Genomic DNA, 8,003 nt, shown 5'->3' on the forward strand with positions numbered 1-8,003 from the left:
CTACGAATAGGGTTAAAAAAGTAGAGCAGATAGTAGTAGAGAGCAATATAGGTTAATCTGAAATGGAGAAGAGAGATTCATCATGGAAGCTGCAGGATGGGGTCTTTTGATTTTGATGACAGAGGGGGCATCTGATCAGTGCTGCTCGTTCCTCTGTTGTGAAAATTAGAGATAGATTAACTCATTCGGTAAGAGTCAGTGAGGAATCTTGAGGGTTGATGTCTGTTGGGGATGCCAGCCCAAGACGTGTTAGACGGTCGCCGCGGCCTCTGGCAGGTGTGGGTCAGGGTTATGCTTTGTCATGACTGTGGTATCGGCAACAGTCATTGACCGATAAAATAATGTCATTGTCAGAACAGTGGTTTAAGCCTAGGGTTTAGGTGTTCTTGGGTAAATGGATTACCCTATGGGAATTGTTAGATGGAAAGTAAAGTCAGGTAACAGTGGAAACCTGAAGTATTCAGGTGAACCAGTGAGGATAAAAGTTGTTGTTATTCTAATAAAACATATGAGGTAAGGGGTGTGTTTATGGGAAGATCAGATTGGGATGTTATAGGATTACTTAGGATAAGTATGACCTTAAGGGTAGTAATGACAAATAATATGTTACTTAGGACTTTGATGGTTAAAAGATTAGCTTTTGACTGACAATGTGACTATGGGAATTTTAGAGATATTTGGTAGGTTTGTGATGATAGAGTATATTCTTACCCTATGGGATAGGATGTTGTTACAGGTCAACGTTTAAGCTTCCATATGAGGTTTTTACCATTAAAAGAGGAGTGGTACCAATACAGAAATCTGAAGCTAGGGTTGAAAATGGGGTGAAAAGAGACATGGCTACAGGTCATAGTCTTCAAGCCTATCATTGAAGAATAAGTTTAAGGGGAGAAGGGGGACTTCATTCATGGTATGGTGTAACATTTGGGAAGATAATATTGATAAATATTAGTTATACTTTTGAGTCCAGATAGTTCAGATAATATCACTGGGGTTATAGATGCATTATAAGGGATGCATTTGAAAGGATTTGGTTGCAAGATCAATTAGGCCAGTAGGGGCAGTGATGGGTTAATGACAGCTTTGATAGCAAGGTGTAATATGTTACTGACTTTTTGAGGAAGCTATGAGATTGAAATAGGTTGGAGAATGATGCCGGTGTTGACTGTTCCGGATCTGGGACGAAGACGGACGAGGGGGTCTAGATGGACTACTGAATGGATAAATATCCTTTTTGATTATTTGATCATTTTATTTTTATTGTTTCAAGGAAAACATTTTTTTTTAGTATGATTTTAGTATGATTTATGAATCAAGGGGGGATAGGTTAATGTGATTCATGCATCATTTATGTATCATTTTTTAAATTCTTAGGGTGAAATGGAGGTTTAATTTGAAAGTGGTTGTTTTGCAAAAGGATACTGTTTGGTCGTTTATTTTCTTGTCATTCCAGAGGCATTTGGGAGAACATGTGGAGATTGGAATACTCAAACAAAGACAATATGAAGGGACAATATGACTGGAGGGAGATGAAACAAGGAGGGTGTGGCTGATTCCATCATCAACAAGTCCATTGGAAGAGGACACTACAGGGAGAGGAAGTGTAGTGGACTACATTCCAGGGTCTGCAATGAAATATAGACATATTTGATGTGTAATACATAATTGTGTCATATTCTTAGGTATTGATTTTAGTAGAATGATGTTTGATGTTATTGAATGCAGATGAGGATCTTAGATGCTTTTGTTTATTTCGTGAATGTTTAGGGACAGAGAAGGTCTAGGAAGGGAGAGATTCATTGTACGATTCGATGGGTTGACCAGCCGTACAATGGATATTTATGGATAGGATTTTGTTTACATGTGTATTTAATTACATCATAGTTTCAAATGCATTTACATGGTTAATGAGGTTATCTGGAGTACCGACGGTGGTTGCCTGGGGCAGAGGGACCGTGAGAGAATTTTACTGTCTTGATTGATATGGATGGATGGCTGCTGGACAGTTTTTCGCTCTTACACTCCATAGAGATTTCTTCATATGTCATAGTAATGTATTCACACTTCATAAACAGGTATTTCATAGGAAGGTATTTACACTCTAGAGGAGAATGTGTTTGGTTTAATGTTAAAGATACTCAAGGAGATAAATGGTTAATAGTCATAATCTTATTCTGTTTGTTTTCGAGACGTTTATTTCGTCTCGAAAGGGGGGAATATCGTATCGAAGATTATGCCTTTGTTAAATGTTTTTCATGACGAAATGGAATGTTGGTTATGTTAGTATCAAAAGGCAATATTTAGTATAAGGTAACATATAATAGACAGGAAGTGTATTGTAAACTGGCCAGCAGAGGGAGCCCATCTTGTTGCATTGGTTATAAATAGGGGTACACGAAGAAGATAGGACAGAGCAGACATTAGAATTGGACGCCACTGCTCTCCGGACCACGCGTGTCTGTAAACTCATGCTGAAGCTTGTGGTCTGAATAAACCTTATGATCAATGTTCAGTATGAGCAGACTCCTTTTGTTGACAGCAATAATTGCCACCATTCATCATATACTACACCACCTTTAAATTGCCTATTGTCTTGAACTTTGAAGAGATGTATTAACCAACACATTTGAATACTGTATTGCATGTTTTATGTATTTTTCTTTCAATGCCAATAAACCATCATAAAATACGTTTTTTCCCCGTGACATCGCGTAAAAATGTTATAGGATCTGTATTCATTAGGGAGAAATAGGATTTGCCCGGGGCAAATGATACAACAGGACAAATAAATGTGCTCAGAAATTACGCACTCTGTCCGCAGTAAGGAACGCGTCACCATAGAAATCGAATCTAGATTATAATTCTATACGCGTCACAATGCCCAATAACATACATTCTAATTCCTAATTCTATGTGTATCACTCAGAGGTTAAGTTATTCACAATCACAACCAACCTACAGTATATCTATAGCAAACGCGCATTCTTCATTCAAGTCAATCAATATTTTTTATTGTTCTCAGTAAGGTAAGTAGGTCTTCCCATAATGAGAATGACCGATATTGCACGCATTCGACATTTGAGAAAAATAACGTTACTTGGATCATATCGAATCTATTAGATATACAACCAATTTATCGACAATCTAAGATGACTTGCTTCCTCATCATAATTAAGATCTCATTAATCTCATCTGCATTTTCATTGTTTATATTGCATGGTCTTGTTCTATGTAAGGTATAATGTATATTCTTCCCATTTAGATAACTTTTTCCAGCATGAATTAATAAAAGATAGATGTACTGCTGTAGACATCTGGTGTTGGGTACTGTGCTCAGTAACCCTCGCTCTTTCTGCAGGGTTTTGGCCAACAAACATTTATAATCAATAAGGCCTCATCACTCTCCATGGAGGAGCAGTAAGTTTTTGCCATGAACCAATTCATATCACTCTCTGATTGCCACATTCTAACTGGTTTAGTCACTAATTGAAGACTCTATTGCAGAAAATGCTCAAGAGGCAATTCTGTATGCTGAAAGCCCAGGGAAGGCTCCCACTGGACCTCCCTCTGAGACCAATGAAGGCCTGGCTCCTGGCAGGGAAAAGAGTCTTCCTGGAGTAAGTGCAGTGTTCTCAGACTATTTTTAAATACGAAGTACGAAACTTTATACTTCATTTAGGTAATTTGAGTTTATCACATCAGTACACAAGGCCAAATAATAACCTGAATGTATCAAAATATATTAGATGATAGCAATAGTTTGATAGATAGTGTAGACAGACACAGTCTGATACATTTCCATATTCACATGAAGGCGTGAGGCAGAGACATGGAAGAGATGGAGGAAGGTCTCTGTAGCTGAATTGGTGAGGACTATGTAGAGCAAACAGTACACCCACTGTAAAGCACTTCAAATATCAGCAAGCTCATTTTTGTACCCAGAGAAAAACAATAGCTATCAGTTCAAATTCATAATTTCCCCCATCATTTCAATGATGGACCAGTGTCCAGTCTCACCTGGTACATCAACGGTCTTTTAATGACATATTATGTTGTTACATAGACTTGGGATGCAAAGAGGGGCCTGGAATTACAGGAAACAGAGACAGAGATAGTTATCCTGCTCAGTGGCCAGAGAGTACAGGATGAATTAAGGATACCAAATGTCATCGTGGACACTGCGCCCGACGGAGACATCCAGCTTCTGAAAGAGGAGCGTTGGAAGTTGAACTTCTTGCACCTAAAGGATGAGACATGCCTGGCCACTGAGGTAAGACATAAGAGCCATCTACAATGCCAATATTGTTTCTTTGAATAAAATGTCAAGCATCTTTGTCATTTCTGTGTATAATATGGTGGTAAAAGTTGGTCAATATTACATAGGAGTTACTATCAACGTTGGATGTCTTTGGTTTGTTTTATTTGTGAAACAGCTATAGGATATCAATCAATCACATTTATTTATAAAGCCCTTTTTACATCAGCAGATGTCACAAAGTGCTATACAGATAGTTATGTATGTCTCTGTCCATTTACAGCTCTCTGAGCTTTATGGACATTCTGAGACCTCTTCAAAGGAAACTCTAATTGAAGAGAAAAGACCAAAGACCAAGTGCTCCGGCCAGTGTCGCTGGGGCTGCTGACATTGACAACACCAACGAGGAGGCTTCAGTGGAGTCTCCGAATAACAATGTGGTGGATGTCCAGGCTGAACCGCTGGCCCTGGTCGGTGTGGAGAAAGAGGCTGCTGGAGATGGAAAGGTCCTCAGCAAGGTGGTGAAGCCCAAAGTGTGGCTGAAGGAGGGTTGTAAAGATCAGCTAACCAGAAAATTCTATGATATGATTGCGGAACTACCAAAGGTAAGGAACAAGAAGCCTGTTTCGTAAGTGTCTTTCCAAGTTGGGTGTATCAGAGTTGTCTCAAACTGGACAATATAACAATTTAGCTTCTATACATTTTGACTTTAGATGTCTGTGGTATGTTTTGTGAAAAAGGACAGATATTGTTTTGTTCTTACTCTTTCATTGCTCTGCATTGTCTATTTAGTCCTATTTCGGATCCACTGAGAGCCTTCCTGAGATGTGTGGCAGCGTTCCTGAGGTGTGTAGCAGAGTGCCTGAGGTGTGCAGCAGAGGTCCTGAGGTGTGCAGAAGAAGTCCTGAAGTGTGCAGAAGAGTGCCTGAGGTGAGAAGCGGAGGTCCTGAGGTGAGGTGCAGAGGTCCTGAGGTGAGGAGCGGAGGTCCTGAGGTGAGCAGCAGAGGTCCTGAGGTGAGCAGCAGAGGTCCTGAGGTGTGCAGCAGAAGTTCACATGTGTGCAGCACAGGTCCTGAGGTGTGCAGTGGAGTGCCTGAGCTGTCAAATGCAGTGGGAGAGTTGTCAAGTGACACAAAGAAGACAGAGGCTACTGGAGCCCTTCTGAACACTGGAAATGGCCTGAGAAAGGTGGTGCAGCTATCCAATGAGAGCCGTCCTGAGGTGTGCAGCAGTCCTGAGGTGTGCATCAGAGTGCCTGAGGTGTTCAGTGGAGGTCCCGAGCCTGAGGGCCAAACGCAGAGGGTGACACAAAGAAGACAGAGGCTACTGTAAACCTTCTGAAAACGGGAAATGGCCTATGCAAGGTTGTGCAGCTATCCACTGAGAACCGTCCTGAGGTGTGCAGCAATCCTGAGGTGTGCATCAGAGTGACTGAGGTGTTCAGTGGAGGTCCCGAGGTATGCAGTGGAGTGCCGAACATGTGCAGTGGAGTGCCTGAAGTGTTCAATGGAGGTCCTGAGGTGTTCAGTGAGGTGCCTGAGGCACCAAACGCAGTGGAAGAAATGTCCAGTGACAAAAAGAAGACAGCGGCTGCTGAAAACCTTCTGGACACTGAAAATGTCCTTAGCAAGGTGGTGAAGCCCAAAGGGTGGCTGAAGGAGGGCTGGGAAGATCAGCTGCACCGAGACTTCAATAATATGATTGCAAAACTCCCAAAGGTAATGAACAAGAAGCCTGTTTTGTAAATGAAAGGTCAAGCATCTTTGTAAATTGGGTGTATCAGGGTTGTCTCAATCTGGACAATATTTTAAATTAGCTACTATAATCTTTGACTTTGGATGTCTGTGGTATGTTTTTTGAAAAACGACAGATGTGTTGTTCTTGCTCTTTCATTACGCTGCATTGTCTGTTTAGTCCTATTTCGGATCCACCGAGAGCCTTCCTGAGGTGTGCAGCAGAGGTCCTGAGGCCTCAAACGCAGTGGAAGAGGTGTGCAGTGACACAAAGAAGACAGAGTCTACTGGAAACCATCTGAAAACGGGAAATGGCCTAAGCAAGGTGGTGCAGCTATCCACTGAGAGCCGTCCTGAAGTGTGCATCAGTGTCCTGAGGTGTGCCTGGGTTGCAGCAGTCCTGGTGGTAGGTGCTGAGGTGTTCAGTGGAGGTCCCAAGGCCTCAAACACAGTGGAAGAGGTTTGCAGTGACACAAAGAAGACAGAGGCTACTGTAAACCTTCTGAAAACGGGAAATGGCCCATGCAAGGTGGTGCAGCTATCCACTGAGAACCGTCCTGAGGTGTGCAGCAGTCCTGAGGTGTGCGTCAGAGTGCCTGAGGTGTTCAGTGGAGGTCCCGAGGTATGCAGTGGAGTGCCTGACATGTGCAGTGGAGTGCCTGAAGTGTTCATTGGAGGTCCTGAGGTGTTCAGTGAGGTGCCTGAGGCACCAAACGCAGTGGAAGAAGTGTCCAGTGACAAAAAGAAGACAGCGGCTGCTGAAATCCTTCTGGACACTGAAAATGTCCTTAGCAAGGTGGTGAACCCCAAAGGGTGGCTGAAGGAGGGCTGGGAAGATCAGCTGCACCGAGACTTCACTAATATGATTGCAAAACTCCCAAAGGTAATGAACAAGAAGCCTGTTTTGTAAATTAAAGGTCAAGCATCTTTGTAAGTTGGGTGTATCAGGGTTGTCTCAATCTGGACAATATTATGAATTAGCTACTATAATCTTTGACTTTGGATGTCTGTGGTATGTTTTTTGAAAAACGACAGATGTGTTGTTCTTGCTCTTTCATTACGCTGCATTGTCTGTTTAGTCCTATTTCGGATCCACCGAGAGCCTTCCTGAGGTGTGCAGCAGAGGTCCTGAGGCCTCAAATGCAGTGGAAGAGGTGTGCAGTGACACAAAGAAGACAGAGTCTACTGGAAACCATCTGAAAACGGGAAATGGCCTAAGCAAGGTGGTGCAGCTATCCACTGAGAGCCGTCCTGAGGTGTGCAGCAGTCCTGAGGTGTGCATTAGAGTGCCTGAGGTGTTCAGTGGAGGTCCCGAGGCCTCAAACACAGTGGAAGAGGTGTGCAGTGACACAAAGAAGACAGAGGCTACTGTAAACCTTCTGAAAACGGGAAATGGCCTATGCAGGGTTGTGCAGCTATCCACTGAGAACCGTCCTGAGGTGTGCAGCAGTCCTGAGGTGTGCATCAGAGTGCCTGAGGTGTTCAGTGGAGGACCCGAGGTATGCAGTGGAGTGCCTGACATGTGCAGTGGAGTGCCTGAAGTGTTCAATGTAGGTCCTGAGGTGTGCAGGGGAAGTCCTGAGGTGTTCAGTGAGGTGCCTGAGGCACCAAACGCAGTGGAAGAGGTGTCCAGTGACAAAAAGAAGACAGCGGCTGCTGAAAACCTTCTGAACACTGGAAATGGCCTCAGCAAGGTGATTCAGCTATCTACTGAGAGCTGTCCTGAGGTGAGCAGCGGAGTGACCGAGGCGTTGAACTCAGTGGCAAAGGTGTCTAGCGAAACAAAGAAGCGGACGAAAAATGGCGTTCTGCGATTCTTCCGACGTGTGTGGAAGTTCTTCACATGCACCATCAGCCTCCCCAAAGAGGAGTGACTCAAGCACAAACACACACACACACAACTCTGGGCCACACTCTGCATCTGAATTTCTCCACCATCACCACCTTTCCTTTGAACTGCCTATTTTTAATAATAAAAATAAAGCGGATCTGAACCCCAACAAAAAAACTGTTTT

At 43.1% G+C, this 8,003-nt stretch overlaps 1 long non-coding RNA gene across 2 annotated transcripts; it reads left to right on the forward strand.

Annotated features, from left to right (window-relative positions):
- The first annotated feature begins 2,937 nt into the window (after positions 1–2,937).
- Positions 2,938–4,140, forward strand: LOC121563913. 2 transcript variants are annotated; one of them, XR_006000015.1, is made up of 5 exons: positions 2,940–3,026; positions 3,359–3,417; positions 3,505–3,617; positions 3,815–3,866; positions 4,064–4,140. It is a non-coding gene; the product is annotated as an uncharacterized LOC121563913 (long non-coding RNA). The 2 variants fall into 2 exon arrangements; XR_006000016.1 differs by lacking the exon at positions 3,359–3,417 and having other exon boundaries at positions 2,938–3,026.
- Positions 4,141–8,003: the final 3,863 nt, after the last annotated feature.

Source organism: Coregonus clupeaformis, unplaced genomic scaffold, assembly GCF_020615455.1.
Source record: "Coregonus clupeaformis isolate EN_2021a unplaced genomic scaffold, ASM2061545v1 scaf1600, whole genome shotgun sequence".
Classification (NCBI taxonomy): Eukaryota; Metazoa; Chordata; class Actinopteri; order Salmoniformes; family Salmonidae; genus Coregonus; species Coregonus clupeaformis.